This window comes from Taudactylus pleione, unplaced genomic scaffold (genome assembly GCF_031769625.1).
Source record: "Taudactylus pleione unplaced genomic scaffold, aTauple2 ptg000178l, whole genome shotgun sequence".
Classification (NCBI taxonomy): Eukaryota; Metazoa; Chordata; class Amphibia; order Anura; family Myobatrachidae; genus Taudactylus; species Taudactylus pleione.
Window position 1 is genome coordinate 10,716,613 of NW_028284580.1, and position 19,808 is coordinate 10,736,420.

A 19,808-nucleotide genomic window follows, 5' to 3' on the forward strand; every position below is an offset into this window, starting at 1 on the left:
CAAACATCCTCAAATCTTATAGAGAGCTCCTGAACTTTTTGAGTAAGCACTTGGATCTGTGCGGCAAGGATTTGTGCAGGGTTTTGAGCCTGCTCCATAATGAAGGACACGGAATGCACAGACTTAAATACAAAGTTGGCCGGTTATAATGTTATGAGAGTGTCTTAATGAATGGAAAAGTGTCTCACCAGAAAAGGCTGGAAAACTTGGCTTGTAGAGAAGCATTCCAGGAGGGCAGGATAACTTGGCTAGATGAGTTGCCTACCAGGAGGGCAGGATAACTTGGCTAGATGAGTTGCCTGCCAGGAGGGCAGGATAACTTGGTTAGATGAGTTGCCTGCTAGGAGGGCAGGATAACTTGGCTAGATGAGTTGCCTGCCAGGAGGGCAGGATCACTTGGCTAGATGAGTTGCCTGCCAGGAGGGCAGGATCACTTGGCTAGATGAGTTGCCTGCCAGGAGGGCAGGATAACTTGGCTAGAAGAGTTGCCTGCCAGGAGGGCAGGATAACTTGGCTAGATGAGTTGCCTGCCAGGAGGGCAGGATAACTTGGCTAGATGAGTCCCCTGCCAGGAGGGCAGGATAACTTGGATAGATGAGTTGCCTGCCAGGAGGGCAGTATAACTTGGCTAGATGAGTTGCCTGCCAGGAGAGCAGGATAACTTGGCTAGATGAGTTGCCTGCCAGGAGTGCAGGATACAACAGGCTGAAAATAGTACAGGTGAAAATGTACAGTTTTATTACACACAGTAGAGCTGAGAAAGCTGTAGCTGCTGATTACACAGAGGAGGCATGGACCCAAAGGCTTTAACCTGCATACACTGAGCACAGCATGTGGATGGTGAAAACAGACAGCAAGCTAACAGCAATCAGAGAAGAGTGGAACAACAGTCTGAATAACTGAGCTACCTGCTGAAGCCTGGAAGGCAGCATGGAGGGAGACAGAGAGTGGAAAACAGAAGCAGCAGCTGAAGTGTAGACAATCACGGAGGATAGCTGGAACAACCAGACCGAGCTGTAGGATAAAACTCTATAACCAGCAGGGGGAATGAATTTGGAAGCTACAAATAGGAGGGGCAGCCAAACAGCAGCATATGGGAGTATGAGTCACTCTCTGCAGCATCCCGATGCTTGGTGATCAGTGGAACCAGATTCTGAATATTGTGAGTCAGTGTAGGTCCCGAGCCGGTGGGAAACAAGCTGCTGCCATGGCTTGTGACATTCCCTTGATGCAGTGCCATATTGTGTTGCCCTAACAACCAATTACATAATTGGCAATACTTAATTTATATTTCACAAGGTTTCATTAAATTCCTCCCTTAAATTTTAATGCTAATGCCACCATTTTATATACAGTAAAATCATAGAAGAGGAAGAACATACCATGTCAACATATGTATTTGTTGCATATCAACTTTGAATATACATCTGTGCCAAATCCTTGCTAAGACAATATGGATGCGAACCATACATATTGGTTGCCTACACCATGGACCCTCTCTTTGCTGCACTACACCAAATAATAAGCAAGTTGCGGCTTTCTGACTGGGTTCCTAGTGTATAGCCTGGTAGTCTCTAAAGAGAGTCAATACAGTAAGTAAATTGGTTGCTGTGAGACATGCTAAAGAGAGGTAATCAAGCACAGGTCAAAAACACATGGGCAACACAATACCAGAGGATGGGAGAAGCAAGTTGGGAGGAAACCAAAGTGAAAATAAGAAAGACGCTGAATCAGGATGCAGGTACAGCAAGTACACTGGTAGCTCAGGTAGAACAGATGGTGGACTACTGGACTGAGTCTAATACTCTGGCACTAAATAGTGCCCAGAGCCTTTCTTTTATAGGGAGGTTATTTGAAATTGGCACCAACATGACATCAACACAATTGTGCTTTTAAGGCTGGAGAGAAGCAGCACATGCATATCTATGGGAGATGCCTGCCACTGGGGAAGAGAGCTACAGCTTACCTGCACAGTAGCTGAGGAGAGAAGATGTTGGACAGCCCCACAATAGCTGGGGAAAGAGAATGATGGCAGAGGAGAGGCATACTACTGAGGTGGGTGCCAGACAGTAGAAGACCAGCACCCACACCTGCTCAGGGGGAACCAATGCTGCCAAATCTGGTAAGAAGAAGCAGAGCTCCTGTGCACTTTGCCATTTCCACTGAAAACTGCCCTGGTGTCAGCTATCTAGAAGGAATCAATACTGGAGTTGGCAGGGATACCATGTCAAACGGCGTAGGGGAATTAGTATTTAAACCTACTGTCTATGTGGTATTCTCCCTAAAGAAAATTATGGGTGGCACAGTGGCAAAGTGCTTAGCATTGCTACCTCACAGTGCGTCATGTTTTACAAACTGTATAACCCCAAATGGAGATCGTATGCTCTTGTTGTGTATGCATGGATTTCGTCCAAGTGCTTTGGTTTCCTTCCACATCCCAAAGACATACTGGTAGATTACTTGGCTTCTGACAAAATTGTGATGCATTGGGGCTGATGCTGAGTGAAACGTGAGCCTACTGATTAGACTATCTTGCATGTATGCCAGTTACATCTATACAACAGAAGGTTAGTAACTGGGCTATAACAGGGAGTTCTTACGCAGGCAAAATTCATTGGTGGCATGTTGATGGAAATGAGGGCTATGGAGAATCGGCAGTAAACTGCACCTGTTTTCTGGTGTACCTTCTTCACCTAGTATACATAAGGCTGATGCAAGTAGACCAAATGTATGAATAGCAGGCAAGCACAACACATGGGGCCTAATTCAGCTAGTGCACTGCTGAGCGCAGATTCCTGATGTTCGGGAATCTGCACAGGTGCCAGACCCGTTCTGCACATGAGCAGAATGGGTCTGCGAGCCCCCACGTAAACTGGCAGCAGACTGTCAGTGATTGACAGTCTGCTGCCATTTTGGGCGGGGAGGGGGAGGCGATGCCCTCCGTTTCCCGAAACAGAAGTGTCACCGCCTTTGTGCGGGAGGGAAGAAGCCAGGTTCTCCACTGGCTGATGGAGATTTCCTGGCCTCTTCCTCTAAACTGTGATGGCCGGCTGCGGGACCCCATGGGTCACTGCAGTTGGCCGATGGTACACAGATTATATGATGCTGCATTGTACAACGCACCTTGGATAAGTAATGCACGGGAGGCGTGATGCCTCCTGCTGTATTACCATATCTGCAAGGATCGCAATTGCAAAGCTGCCTGCGATCAGCTTTGCAGTTATGATCAAGCCCATGATGAGTACAACTCTATATATTTGTGAAAATCATTTTTTCCCCCATTCATTTCATACAGTGGCAGGAACAGTATGTCCAATTTTCTTCCAATGCTGTATTAGATCACAGAGTGGTGTGTATGAATTTGGTAGGGAATATACATTGTAAGCTCCACTCGGGCAGAGGCTGGTTTGAATCATTCAATATTTCTGTGATGGGTAAGTGCTGGGTAATACAGCAACTATGAAAATCCCTAATAATAATACTACTACTACTACTACTACTACTACTAATAATAATAATAATAATAATAATAATAATACTAATAATAACCACTCAAGATATCTAAACTAAAAACCCAAATCTGAAAAGCTTTTTAGTGATACAAATCACTTTTTTTATCTGTTGTGACTAGCACATGATGTCAGGGGAGACTTAGGTTTAGGCTGCGGGGAAGGGGGGGTTAGGTTTATGCACTTAGAGGGGGTTTAGGGTTAGGCACTAGGGAGGGAGGTTAGGGTTAGGCACCCCTAAAGGATGGTTAGGGGGGTAGTAGGTTTAGTAAATACTTACCTTTGGAGCTGTTGGGATCTTCACTGCTGCCAGTCTTCTGGCGTCAGGATTTGAACCAGCGGTATTCATACCGATCCAGTTGTCAGTTACAGTGTTTATGATAGTAGCAGCTTTAGAAGTTATTTAAGTGTTGAACAGGACAGATTACTGTAGGTATAGTAAAAGGTAGGTAGGAAATTTACGTTCTCATGAAACATATTTTCAGTGGAAGCATGATACCAGGATAATTTAGACCAATTTTAGTTTTAAGGTGTCTTGAAACCACTGTTCTTCATTCCTTTATAAAGGGCTGATGTAGAGTGGAATGCATTTTGCACCAACAACACAGGAGCACAATATATAACAACCAAAAAAAGAAGCATTTTATTTAGTTTGTGGTCATTGATAAATCTCAAGGTGCATCAGGCTCTGCAAGGGTTACATAATGTACAGTGGTGACTCCTACCCTCTTAGATGAGGGGGGCTGCCGCTGCTGAAATTGAGAGGGCGGGAGGGAGCAGTTACTCACCCACTGCTCCCATGCTGGCCGGGTCCCGGCGCCTGCGCAAACGATCTGTCAGGCGCCGGGACCGGCACATGCGCACTAGCAGCTGGGATCCTCGCATGCCCATGCCACTGGTATCCAAAGGGCTGAATCGTCTGCAGCCACTAGATGCCAGTTAGGGCTTGTGGAAAGGCAGAGTAGCTGCTAATAGCAGCCCAGACTGGCAGTCCCAGGGGGAGGAGACACCTCCCCCTGAGACTGCTTGTATATGTGACTGGCAGGTAGCACTTCCAATAGGAAGCCACTGCCAGTTACACAGTGTAGCCAGTGCAGTTATGGACTGCACTGACTACACTTAGGTGGTGGATTTTACTGGGGGGGGGGGCTTGCAGCCTTGCAGCCCCTAGGCAAAATCCACCACTGGTGACATACAGTACATGCCAGATTTACACAAAGGGAAGACAGTAATGTTGGAAATGATGTGTGTGCAGGTGTTGATACTGTTATGTAGGCACACTCCTGCGGATGACTCACACTATAAACAGCCCAGTTACTTAACCAGTGGTGTTGGTTTATTGATAAATAACAGGTATTGCAGTATTCATTGTTACATGTACACTGGTAATTGGAGCAAAGATTGAGTGGAGTGGGGTCCTATACAGCTCAGCAGCAGGTGAGTGTATGCTGCTTGCAGGTAATGCTGGAACAGCTTTATGGAGGTATACACTGTGGTCTCTCACATGAATCTAAGCTTGAAAATTTGTGTCCCACCATGTCTTTCAACACAGTACTAGGGTTGGCTATCGATCATCGATAGTTAGCAATCATTGCTGGTTAACTGTCGATGGTCGATGGTTTTGCCATCAATGGCAGAGACACAAAAGTTCTTTGCCATTGATGGATGAATGGGAGCTGATGGATATTATTTTCCTTGATGGGACGGAGCTTAGCCCCACCACCAGCAGCCACTAAGCCCCACCCATGTTTTTGATTGGTCCGCGACCCACCATGCCCCCTGCAGTGGTGGTCATCGAAGGGTACAGACTATCAATGGTTCACCGTGCATGGTTTTTGGGCCATTGGTGGTAATCACTGATGGACCCACCGATGGTAACCATCAATGGACACCATCCTACACAGTCATGAGATGGCTGCAGTCAAATGTGAAGCTGCGCATTAGGATGAAAGAGAGATTTCCCTGCAGACTCTGGATCCAAGTGTCCATCATGTATGCACAGTGAGGAGCTTTCTAACAAGCAGTATATCCACAAGATTTACACAAGAGAAAACATTAGTATATGTGCTAGATTTACATCAGGAAAAACAGTAATATATACAGTATGCCAGATTTACACCAGGATAAAACAGTAGCATACAGTATTGCACGGTATGTTTTTCCTAGGCTAAAACATTAGCATATGCAACAGGAGATGTAATTTGAAAGGGGAAGTAGCACATGCTAAAGTTACTGTACCTGATTTGCATACAATATACTGTAATACTTAATGAATACATACACAAAAAGAGAGTCTGTCTGTGTAAATACTGTGAGCCTGATTCGGAGACACCAGCAGCTAAGAAATCCAAGCACCTGCATACAAAAACGTGGCATTGGTGGCAGGTCAGTCAATAATTGTCCTTCTGGGTAACCCTATGGTTGCGCAAAATGACCATAGGAACTGAAACGCCAGAGCCATTTTGTGCCTACGAGATTGCAGTCACAGGCAGAGACATGCCATGTAAATGGTCACAAAAGGCCTGCAGTTTCATTGCCACCCCTCTTTTCTGCCCGCAAAGTGTCCCTGCCTGTCAATTATTTTACAAATAAATCCTCATATGAATGCTCAGACCACCAATAATCACACATAAACATCAGTATTGCATTCATCTCATAGGGGCAGATTTAATTGGGCGTGTGGTTTAGCGAGGAAAAAACCTTGCACCCCTCACGCCCAATTTTGGAATACCACGGGTATGCACGCTCCCGATATCCATGGTATCCCATTGAAAAAATAGTGGTTGAGGGGTTTACAGCTCTGAAAACTCTGCGGTGTGTAAAACAGAAAAAAAGCACTTATCTGCCCTGTGGTCTCCGCGGCACCCGGTGGCCTCCCCTCCATCTTCTTGAGGGGGCTGCAGGGAGTTCCGAGGGCTGCTGGGAGGGGAAAGGACTGCTGGGAGTTGTCGTTCTTCTAGCGCCCTTGCCGGGGGGCCACACTGTCACTGGGGAGGCACACATACATGGGGGTCACACACACACTCATGCACACACTCACTCATACACACTTACAAACACAACACACACTAACATACTCACCCTGCTGCAGAAGAGCCGTCTCCCTACTCTGGATGCAGAAGACATCAATGAAGAAGGTGAGTCATTAAGAACTAATTAAGCTATTGGAAACTTCAAATTGCTTAATTAGTCCACAGGGGGGGTTCTGCCGGGGTGCCAGAGCAAGTCCTGCTGATTTTTCCTAAAATTTCCCAAAAAGACGCACCTGCAGGAAAACCTCGCAGGTGCGGGTTTTTTGCTATTCTTGCACCCAATTGAATATGCCCCTTAATCTGGCCCAGTGTTATGAAATACAAACTCTTATTTATCATGTAAAATTAAAAGTTCAAAGTACAGATGCAAATACAAAGTACTAATTAAATACAAACAATCAATCGTTAGCTTCCCTATTTAAAAAAATCAGACCACGTATTTTGGTTTTGGTTCTAAATCATCATCGTATTTTCGTTTTTACAGTTTCGAATTTGGATTTCTATAAAAATAAAAACAGCTAAAATCATGTAACTTGGACCTGTTTTTTCCTATAGTATTATTAACATCAATAAAATGTATTTCCAGTCATTCCCAGTCAATTTTGATCACCTCACAGCACCTGAAATCCTGAGGGATGGGCTTACATGTAATCCAAAATGTGCAAGATCTGTTTTCTAGATCGGGACTCGGTTCTACTCTAAACCCCAAAGTGATCCGAGACGGGACTCTGTTTGACTCAGAACCCCAAGGTTTCAGTGTGTTCACTTTTCAGCAAGACAGGACCGCTCAAAATTAATATCAAATCAAAAATTTCAAATAGATTGCAGAAGTGACAATAGAGTCAATAATAGTGACAATAGAAACAGTAATAGTATCAATGTGAGAGATCCAGCTGCAATTGGAGACTGCTGTTGATTTGTCATCATCATCATTAGTGCAGGCAACCACTAGAGGTGGCATAGTCACCAATGTTGTTTATAAACATCAAAAAATTTTTATTTCATGCTCAAATAATAAAATAGTATCAAACAATCTGTATAACAAATTGTATTATTATAACTGTATCTAGTAACTTTAAAATGACTAATCATTATAATACCACTGTCATTCTGTAATAACCAATGATAACGGCATGGAGTATTTGCTGACAGTTGAGATAGTGTGGACACCAAGTGCGGATGAATGACTCAAGGTTGCCGAAGTTGGTTATCTACTCCAAGCTATTGAGTGGAAAATGCAAGGCTGTGGATGAATATCTGAAGTAAAAGGATGTCTTGAAGTGTCACTTGGCTTCAATCGGCTTGTCTCACGACACCTGTGAGGAACTCACACTAGGTAGAATGGAGTGGTGAAATGCTGTCAAAAATAGAATGGAGAACTTTGAACTTAGAAGATCTTGATGCCATGCGCCAAATCTGGAAAACCTGCTGCAAACACTCCTATTACTACACAGTCAACCCTAGTGGACAGTTATACTGTGCTGTCTGCAACCGAATTTTCAAGACCAAGTTCGGCTTTGCTAGTCACATAAGAGCGCATGCTAGAAGATGATATCAGGGAGTCACTGTCAACGGACACGTTGTGGAGGACATCATCATCCTAATCATCATCAATTGATAATCACTGAATATGCTCCCTGTATACTCGCCTGTCACTCAGTGTGTCCATACAACTACCATACCCTGAAGTTATCATCTGTGTCCTTACTTCTACCTCTACCTTCACCCAGGTCCTACTGTCAACCCCAGCTATCATATGGGGTTGGGTACGGGATCCTGGCGGCCGGAATCTCGATTGTCAGAATCCCGCCAGTCAGAATCTCAACAAAATTAGATAAGTATCCATCACTGGGACTAATTAAAGTTTAGAAACAGGTAACAACAATGTCTCACCACAATGTCATCAGTCTCCAGTCCATTCTTTTGGAAATGTAAGCCTTTTTGTGCAAATGGTATGGCTGTTGTCCTGAACGAGAACCACATGGAGGATAAATATATACAGGTTGAGTCTCCCATATCCAAAATGCTTGGGACCAGGGGCATTTTGGATATTGGAATATTCCGTATTTTGGAATATTTGTATTAAATAATGAAATATCTTGGGAATGGTACCAAATCTAAACACAGAATGCATTTATGTTTTATATACACCTTATACAAACAGCCTGAAGGTAATTTTATACTATATTTTTAATAATTTTGTGCATCAAAAAAAGTTTGTGTACATACATGAAAATAATTAATGTTTCATATACACCTTATACACACAGCCTGAAGGTTATGTTATACTATATTTTTAATAATTTGTGCTTTAACCAAAGTTTGTGTACATTGAACCATCAGAAAGCAAAGGTTTCACTTTCTCAGTCATGCTCAAAATATTCCGTATTTCGGAATAGTCCATATTTCGGAATATTTGGATATGGGAGACTGTACTAATCCAGAACCACGATATTCTGTATGCTGATAGCCGCAGGAACTGTGGGCCTGATTCAGACCCGCTCGTGAGCGCAGGACGCTCACAAGCGGGTCGATGGTGCCCTACTGCGCATGCGCATGAGGGAGCTCCATCGTGCGCATACACAAGACCCGGCTAGCGACGGGGTAGCCGTCGCTCCGGGTCTCGCCCCAAAGGGGGCGTGCTGTCGATGTTGATTGACAACACACCCCCTGTGGTGGGCGTGCCGGGGGCGTTGCTGCCAGATGGAGGCGTTCCCATGGGAACGCCTACCGTCTGAAGCCGGCCCTGATAGAGCCAAAATCACTGCAGGGCTTGCGGCAGCGAGACCCTACCGCAGGGTCTCCATCGCAAGTCCGATGGTCGCAATGGTCTTGACCATCGCGACCATCATCATGGACGCTCGCTATAGCTGTGGGTGGTCACCCACAGCTATGCAAGCGTCCAAGAGGCCGCTCCATTTTCATGTAGGAGGGCCCTGATTCAGAGCGAGCGCTCTGGTCAGAGTGTCCTGCTCTGAATCAGGCCCTGTGTCCACAATACATAAGGAGCCAATAGTAGTTATTGTGTTCTCTCTTAGAAATTGCAACACAATGTGTAAAAGCAGCATCTGAATACACCACTGTGTAGGACATGCACCAGCGGTCCGCAGACCAGAAAGTTATGTTGGCAGGTGAATAGTCTAAATTAGCATCTCCTCGAGCTCTGGCCAAACACGCTGTGCTGCCATTTAACACAGTAGCTTGATTCATGGCCGGATTTACCGCTAGGCAAACTAGGCAGATGCCTAGGGCCCGGCTGGTCCAAGGGGCCCATAGCAGGGCCCCCGGAATCCGGCCCTAGATAGAACCTGCATTTGAAGCTGCTGTTGCTGGCACCGGCCGGTGAGGGGACACACAGCAGCAGCGCTTCCAGAGCCCTGCCGCTACTAGGTGGGGGGAGGAGGCGGAGTTTCAGGTCTATGACGGCCTAACATTAAGCAGGGTATGCGGCTGGCTGACAACACGCCCATACATAATCAGGAGCACTGCTCCGTGAGTGCGATGCAACGTCAACAAGTCATGTCGCAATTATACTCACTGGGAGGCGGACCTTGAGGATCCATGTAGGAGCAGGCTGCAGGACAGGTGCGCGGCACAAATGTTTCCAGACCCGGCCAGCAGGTAAGTTTGATGGAGCTAGCGGGCAGAGCAGAAATGTGCTGTGCTGTGAGAGGTGAGGGAAGTGGAGGGGAGAGCGGTTTGAGCTGTGAGGGGGCTGTGCTGAGAGAGAAGAAGGGTCAGTGATGTGAATGGAGGGGGGGTTTGTGCTGAGACGAGAGAGGGGACAGTAATGTGAGGAAAGAGGGGGGTCTATGCTGAGAGGAGTCATTAATGTGAAGAAAGGGGGTCGTTGCTGTGAGGCGGTCTGTGCTGGGGGAGAGAGGTCAGTTATGTGAGGAAAGAGGGGGTCTGTGCTGAGAGGGGTCTGTGATGTGAGAGTAGAGGGGTCTGTACTGAGTGGGGAGGGGGGGTCTGATGTGAGGAAAGAGCCAGTTATACGACAGGGGAGGGGTCTGTGCTGAGAGGGGAGAGGGTTCAGTAATGGTAGGAAAGAGGGGGTCTGTGTTGTGAGGTGAGGGGGTACTGTGCTGAGAGGGATCAGAGATATGCAGAAATAGGGGGTCTCTGCTGAGAGGGGAGAGGGGTCAGTGATGGGCAGAAATAGGGGGTCTGTGCTGAGATTGGTCAGTGATGGGCAGAAATAGGGGGTCTGTGCTGAGAGAGGTCAGAGATGGGCAGAAATAGGGGGTCTGTGCTGAGAGGAGTCAGTAATGGGCAGAAATAGGGGGTCTGTACTGAGAGGGGTCAGTGATGGGCAGAAATAGGGGTCTGTGCTGAGAGGGGTCAGTAATGGGCAGAAATAGGGGGTCTGTGCTGAGAGTGGTCAGTGATGAGCAGAAATAGGGGGTCTGTGCTGAGAGGGGTCAGTGATGGGCAGAATAGGGGGTCTGTGCTGAGAGGGGTCAGTGATGGGCAGAAAAGGGCGTCTGTGCTGAGAGGGGTCAGTGATGGGCAGAAATAAAGGGTCTGTGCTGAGAGGGGTCAGTAATGGGCAGAAATAGGGGGTCTGCTGAGAGGGGTCAGTGATGGGCAGAAATAGGGGTCTGTGCTGAGACGGGTCAGTAATGGGCAGAAATAGGGGGTCTGTGTTGAGAGTGGTCAGTGATGGGCAGAAATAGGGGGTCTGTACTGAGAGGAGTCAGTGATGGGCGGAAAGATGGGTTTTCTATTATGAGGGAAGGGGGTCTGTGCTGAGACGGGAGAGAGGTCAGTGATGTGAAGAAATATAGGGCCTGTGCTATGAGAGGGGGAGGGTCTGTGCTGAGAGGGGTTAGGGTTAGGCTGCTGGGGGTGGAAGGTTAGGGGTAGGATGCGAGGGGGGGTTAAGTTTAGGCTGCAGGGAGGGAGGGTTAGGGTTAGGCTCCTGGGGGTGGATGGTTAGGGTTAGGCTGGGAGGGTTAGGTTTAGGCTGCAGGGAAGCAGGGCTAAGTTAGGGGTAGGGTTAGGATACTTACCGGCAGGTATTGGTAACCTAACCTAGTCGGGATTCTAAGTGCCAGCATCTCGTACCCAACCATACATACATAGCCAACATTTGAAGCCCAGAGCGGACCTTTTCTTCAGGTGCTGTAAGGGGACATGAATCAGAAATTAAAATATAGTGCTGTGGATTGTTTGAGGGAGGGGGGCCCCAAAACTAGTATCTTGCCTAGGTCCCCATGAGGACTAAATCCGGCTCTGGATTGATTTACTCATTGTTATTCATTTTCAACTCAAGATAGATTTAAATACACCATTTTGCTATACTGATGTTCCATTCCAGTGCCTTGGGGTATATTTTTGTTTTGAAAATGAAAGCCCAATTCTGGGCTATCTGGCTAGTCAACTCATGCAAGCGAATATTTAGAGACTGGCAAAATGAAGCCCTACCACTCTGAGACAGTCTCATGCTGAAGAAGCTAAATATAGCACAGCTGCCAGGCAATATTTTTGTTATAAATAGCTGCAGTAAGTGGCAATAAAAATATTGTCATATCGCTGGAGCTTTATACTTTACACCATCTTTAAAAGTTGGATGCTGTTTGATGGCCCCCACGAGGATAAAATTTGCCAGTCAGTCAATGACAATATCTATAAGCACCTGCTTAAAATATTATTGTCTGGACATACAATGCTGTTACTCATTGTTAGATACATTAATACATAATAAACTGATAATTCAGTGCATTCCCCTTTAAAACAGATGATTGTATCCAAAGCCATAAGACTTTATTAGAGTGTAAAATCTTTTTTAGATTTTGCTGTATATCTCCTGTCATATTATTGCACATTAACCTTTAGGAGTGTGTAGAACAATTAACACAGTATATACAGTATGTCCAAAAGTGCACAAATCTATACCGTTGAAATATAATCAACAACATAAATATTACTCTAGTATGCTAAGCCATAGCATTTTAGCATGGACTTCTAGAGTTGTTCAATTCTTATAAAGGTAAATGATGAACTGTTTCCCTTGCACTCCTTGTTCATTGTGAAAGGAAATAATTAGTTGCCCTGTAGCTTACCCTATGAAAATGAACTCTCATTTGTCACCACCTTGTCTGTTCATTGAGTAATAAATGTAATTACTGCTGTCTTACACCTTTCTGTTGACTTTTACATTTCACTCCTCCAGGGAATTTTTTCACACTTCATCCCATCTAAAAAAAATCTTGTTATATGTTATTTAAATGAGATTGCCATTGGAAGCACTGTTAAGCTTTATTTAAATCCAAATGCAGCATCCAAAGGTTATTCTAAACAAATAGAGTAGGGATTATTTTACAAGAACGATCTTGTAATGAATGTTCTCTATAGATTTTACAGACATAATGGGATTTACCATACTGACATACTGAACAAATTCGGCTTTATAAAAAGACAGTATTAACTTATACTGTAGGATTTGTAAACAATCTATTTCCAAATAGTCCTGGGTTCCACTAAAAATGTTGGAGCAATATGAATAACACAAATGCTTGGAAATGGCATAGAAAAATAATACCATACCCACTGAGAATACAACCCTATATCTACACAAAGTGTATACATTTGTGTGTATCATGCTGTTACATTTTACAATTTGATAAAAATATTATGGAATAGAATATTTGCTTTGGGATGTACTTTGTTTGGTGTTGCAATTTTATATAATAGAAGACTAATGCTGCTCCTTAACTCTATGGGGGAATTCAAGTGTGTTGTATGCCGGCAGCCACTAGATGGTGCCAGAGGGAGAACTGACATTTCTACTCACAGCCCCCCGAGCTGGCAAGCGGAAATGACCAAACAGTGACCCATTTCAGTGCTTAAACATGACTTTGAGGGCGCAACAATGTCCTGTCAAAATTTTGACGGCTGCTAACTAGACAATAAATAAAACTATAGGTGCAATAAGTGCAGATTTATCCTCCATTGACTGATCTCCAATTCTGAAAATGGCTCCAGTGTTATATGAGACCTAGATTAATACATTTTCAAGTCATGGTGCCACCCTCCAAATATACAGAAGAACATCTACTAAGTGCCCTACATGCTATCTATTATTTTATACAGTACCCTGCTATTACTCTTGCATCTGTGATATTGCCCACCAACTCCTGTGTGCCATGTAATTTTATGTAAATACAATAACTCATAGGTGGCTGGTCTGGACTGCTAGTGCACTGTACATGACTAAAAATAAATAAGAAAATGAACTGTGTAGCTCCCTTCTCAAATTCTTAGCCAGTTCCTGTGTTGGACAGTCTGAACTAGTTTGCACCATATCAGGTTAAACACAAGCCTGTGGCCTCTGTGCTTTAGTGAAAACTAGGCCAAGACTTGATCTTCATGTGGACCTTGCCTAAGCCTACTGACTCCATGCTTGAAAAAAAATGCTTGGTTTTGCCTTTCCAAAAATCATCACTTTTATATAATAACATTAAGGGGTCTATTCATTATGTTAATTATCGAAGTCTGAACCGACCCCGATAAGTAACATTCTAACTCACCATGGCTGCAGTAGCAATTCATCATTGCTCCAGCGCCGTAAGAGCGTATGCAAAATCAGCTGTCCCCGCGACCATCTTCACTGCTCCTTTTTCGGAGCATTGAATCTTTTCACTGCTCCTTTCGGAGTAGTAATGGGACTGTGCGACCTACAGGTCACACATGCGCACAAGAGGCCCAACGTCTGGCAGAAGGAGCCGGAGAGGGGTGGAGGGATCCGAAAGAAAGGATCCCTCTTTGCAACCCAGACCTCCTTCCCATAGGCAAGGAGCAAAGTATATAAGCAATAGTATATTTTAAACTAAAGATGAGTCTAGTATGGTAATTGTTCATTTCCCCTCTATTGGCAACAAACTTCAAAATGGCCATATATCATCGACTTGATTTATTATCTTTCCCGTTATTTGTGAGGATTTTAAAAAATAATAAAAAAAAATTGCTGGAATATAAAGCTGTTTACTTACAATATTATCTTATTACAAACATAATATTAGCCAAAACATGACAATATATTATGATTTAGATGCAAATATATACATGACTTTATTGTACTATATTAAATGAAATTTACTATAACTCAGTATTATAAAACTTACATATGGAGATGATGAAAATGTTTTTGCAAATATTGATGCTCTACAAATGTCATTCTTTCATTGGTAATCAATGTGATAAAAATAGCACTATTGACTCAATATAGCAAGTTAGCAAATCATCTCACTCACAGAACTTTGGTCAATTTGCTAATCTGTAGTTAAATACAATTGGAAATAAAAAAAACATGTTTTACACTGCTTTAAATCATGTGGAAGTTCCACAGCCAGTATATAAATTGTGCATTTATACAGTGTATCACAGAGCCTTTGTGTAGCTTAATGGACATTAAAGTTATATTATCCCTTCAATCATGTAGTGTTTTATTATTGTATAATGTATTTATTGTTATGGAAGGAAGATGTAAGTAAATAAAGGGGAAAATGGAAAACCTCCCAATTGGGAAAATGATGTCTTCTTAGGAATTGACTACATTAACATTATTACTTATTAAGTATATAAAAGTGTTTTTACTAATATGGAAATGGACCAACCTGTCAACCGCATGTGTGTACATTAACAGCCTTCAAAGAGTTACACTCCAATTGATTTAAACTAGCTAGTGGTAAGGAAATACAGTAGCACACTCTTGTACAGTATGTGTTTTGACATGATAGTGTAGAGTCATTTAGACCTCTATAGAAAGAATCAACTTGAGGCTCAAGTCATAATACTACTGTAGCCTTGACTTTGATGACAATTATTTTAAGCCAATTCACAGCTTTCAGCTTATACATTGTAATAGGCTGAAAGCAAACCTGTAAAAGAGTTAAATACATGACCTTTCTAAAATGCCAGGAATAATTTCAGCCCTCCAAGTACAACACATTAAAGGTGGGAGTCACAGTATTTGGGTAATACATGAGCCATTGTAAGTGAAGGACACTATGTCAAACTAAAGTAGTTGTAACAGAATAGTGAAATGTAAACTTAAATAGTAAATTATATGACATTGTGGAGCTTTTGAGAAATCTGCTCCCAGAATAAAAGATGGTAGAAAATTCATAAGAGACTATAGAATATTTTAGCAAAGTGGATGATGATTATGCATAATTTCTCTAAAGGCTAGGTCACACTTCTCTCAGTCTTTTAATAACAGTTGCCTTCTAGCCAACACTAGCCATACAAATCAATGGTTTCATACATACTTACAACACCAAGCAATGGAGGGAAGATGATCACAAACTTTTATTTATATACAATATATCATATTTTTCACAAATCTAATGGGAGGGAGGGACATACAAAGTTAATCATAGCCTAACAGGCCATGTACAATGTTCCAGTTAATCTACAAGTCTGGGGTTACACAGTGCCCCTCAGATGACCAATTGCCACTTCCTATCTGGATGACTAACCAAACCAGTGTATTGTAACTTAAGCCAGTGTCAATCAAACGTGGTCCTCAAGACCTCTGATGACAATGAACAGTATTTATTGCTGTCACATTTATATGGTGCAATCATTCCTGACACTTTCTAAACATCTACAAGGGGAAGTTTAAAGCTTTGATCCCTGATGGTATAAAATACTGTAAGAAAGCACCTAATAATCATTGCTAGGTGATTGTTAGTATTAGCTTGTCTTACTAGTGCACACCACATTCATGTCTGTCTCTAAGAGGCTAATGTATCAATAATCTTCCCTGGCTCCAGGGAACACACAGGTTTGACATGAATGCTGTAAATATTTGTCTAAGTTGAAATTGCATAAAAATGTTACATTTAATGACAAAGTTACAATTGTACATTTTGATGTTATATGTGTTGATCTGCTAACTAAGGGGGCCTATGTATCAAGCCATTTTTTACATAAAATTATGCAGAAACTGTAGTTTCTGCATAATTTTATGCATCGATCCTATGTACTATGTACCCCCTATACCCACACATAGCACCATTGTATGAGTCTAGATCACTTATTCCCACACATTCACCCATCCCAATGTCAGTCTGTGTTGTACATGTACCGTGATGTTATATGTGGACGTCCTAGGATTGCATAGATATAGCAGGAGAGTTCAAAGCACCAATTATATATGTTCTGCATCATTCTAACATATGAATTTAATTAATATTTGCGAACAGTTGGTTTATTCATTAATATCCTGTATATATAGTTTGGAATAATACCAAACTCTACTTACCTGCAAATAGAACTTTAGCTAGTATTGTAGGTATCTGTTAACATTATTCATCAACTTTTGATGGTGTCAACATAAATTGACAAATAAACATTTTTAAACAAAAAGATTCACATCACTTTATTTTATACTAATATATTACATAAAGGTTGAGCGCTGAGGTATCATTATCAAAATTAAAGATCCACGTGTGAATCGAGGGTGGTTACCTCATATACCCACAGCTGCCCCCACCACAAGACTATCTGCTCTTAGAGCGCTTGTAAACACATACATTAAAAATCAGACATAATAACTGCTAATAAAAAATAATAATTGCAAAAAACATATATATTTTTTTTGCTGGTGTTTAAAAATAATTTCAAGGCTATTATAATAATTCAATTACAGTAGCATTATTTTTCAAGAGTGTGTATTTCATATAGCCAGAGTACTGTATATAACTGCATTCATGTGATCGATGATGCACACATGCCGGGACTTGGGGGATATTACTTCTTCATATTGGGGTCTCCGATTACAGGCTGACAGGCATCACACGCCAAGTCCAGCAGGCAAGATCACTTGACTGGTGACGCGCGCCGCTGGACACACAGCCTACTAAATATCAGGCATGAGCATGTAGATATAATTGATAGGAACAATCCCTTGCACCTGTCAGGGATTGATGTAGCTGCATCACCCTGATCATGTGACCATGTGTTTCCAATCAATCAGGTAGGAAAATAAATGTTTAAACATTAATATAAGACAAAATAGCCCTATAGTAAATTTATGAATACTTATAACATAGATATTAAGGTTTGCCTTCTATTAGCAAGTATGCTTATTTTTATGAATAATTTAAATAAATAAAAAATAAATATATATATATATATATATATATATATATGTGCTGCTAAATGGAATGGATTGAGCTACACAGATGTGTTAATTGGAAGCCATATTAGCTAGGGTATTTAAACATCCTTGGTGTACAGACCATCATCCTTTGATAAAGCTGTGGGACACAGAGGGAGATGAGTCAGAGGATTTTGTACTGGACTTTTATATTGCATTGGGATTTATACTACTATCTCTGTACACCTGGACCAAGCCCCGGAATTATCCTTATCATCTGGACTTATAGAGGCTCAGGGGTAAATTTACTAAAGGTCAATCTGCAGGTCGATTTGTGGAGTGATTTACCTCTTCCAGTGGTGTAACTAGGGTATTTGGAGTCTAGGGCAAATTTGAAAAAGGAGCCCTCTACCCACTATGTGCACGCGCATGCGGCGCATGCCGAAAAAATGGCCGTGGTCACAAGGGGTGTGGCCACTGAAAAATGGGACGTGTCGACATGACGCACCCCTTTCTTGTCACTGGGAACATTTCTTTCCATTTGCACCTTAATGCAGTGCCCCTTATACAGTCCACCCTATGCAGTGCCCCTGGTAGTGGTCCCCCTTATGGAGGCCCCCAGCAGTACCCATTATTTAGTACCCCCAGTATACAATGCCCCCAGTAGTGGTCCCTTTTATGCAGGCCCCCAGTAGTGCCCCTTATACAGTACCCCCAGTAGTGGTTCTCCCTTTTCAGTGCCCCCTGTAGTGGTTCTACCTTTTCAGTGCCCCTGTAGTGGTTCTCCCTTTTCAGTGCCCCCAGTAGTGGTTCTCCCTTTTCAGTGCCCCCTGTAGTGGACCCCCCTGTACAGTGCCCCCAGTAGTAAGCCCCTTATATAGTGCCCCAGTAGGAGTCCCCCTTGATGGAGCTCCCCCTGTAGAAGTCCCCAGTAGTGGTCTACCCCACTGTAGTGCCCCCAATAGTATCCCCCCAGTAGTAGTCCCAAGTAGTGGTCCCCCCAATGCAGTGCCCCCAGTAGTATCCCCCCCAGTATTAGTCCCCAGTAGTGATCTCCCCCCAATGCAGTGCCCCCAGTAGTATCCCCCCCAGTAGTAGCCCCCCAATGCAGTGCCCCCAGTAGTATCCCCACCTGTATTAGTCCTCAGTATTGGTCCCCCCCAATGCAGTGCCCCCAGTAGTATCCCCCCCAGTAGTAGTCCCCAGTAGTTGTCCCGCCAGTAGCATCCCCCCAGTAGTAGTCCCCAGTAGTGGTCTCCCCCCAATGCAGTGCCCCCAGTAGTATCCCCCCTCCCAATAAATACACACATAAATTAAACAATAAATATAAGAAGAAAAATTCTTACCTGAATCCACGCTCCCGCTGCCGTCCCCATGTCAGTCCTCCTGGGCAGGCGCACTCTGCATTATTGGAGAGACGTCATGAGGTCATGATGTCTCTCCCATCACCCACTGCAGGAGCCAGAAGGGAGCTAGCTCTTGCAGTGGGCGCTGCGGCTGCAGCAGTCAAAGTCTATCTGGCGGTGATGTGTGTCGTGAGTCGTCTGACTCTCATTGGCTGCTGATTCACACACACATTGCTGCAACTCGGTGGCAATGTGTCTGTCAGCACAGCCTGAGCCCACCTGCCACCCTCCTCCTGGCGCTATTGGGCAAGCACTCAGGGGGAGGGAAGGACCGGTGCTGGAAGCCTAGTGCCGGTCCTGTGTACTGCGGTCGGTGCTACACTGGTTAACTAGGGCAGGCCGATACCGTGGCCAGCGGCGCACTCACACACACACCGCCAGTCCCACGGTGCCCAGGGCACGTGCCCCACTCGCCCTGCCCTAGTTACGCCACTGACCTCTTCTCAAATCAAATGCAGTGAAAACCATTTTTTCACTGCATTTACTATTATTTGATTAGTTTTGCGATTTGCAAAACAAATTCGATTTGAGTCAGTTTTGAACAGTGATTTTCTGTTCAATTTGGCATGTTTATGCCCAAATCGAATGGCAAATCACCCTTCAAAATGAACTGAAAATCCCTGACACGTTAGAACTGATTCATGCTTTCACTTTCAGCATGAGCACTTAGTTCTCAAACAGATACATGCAGACATCAGTGAGATACCTGCATGTATCAGCATTGAAAAAGTGTTGTAAAGAGTTAAAATTA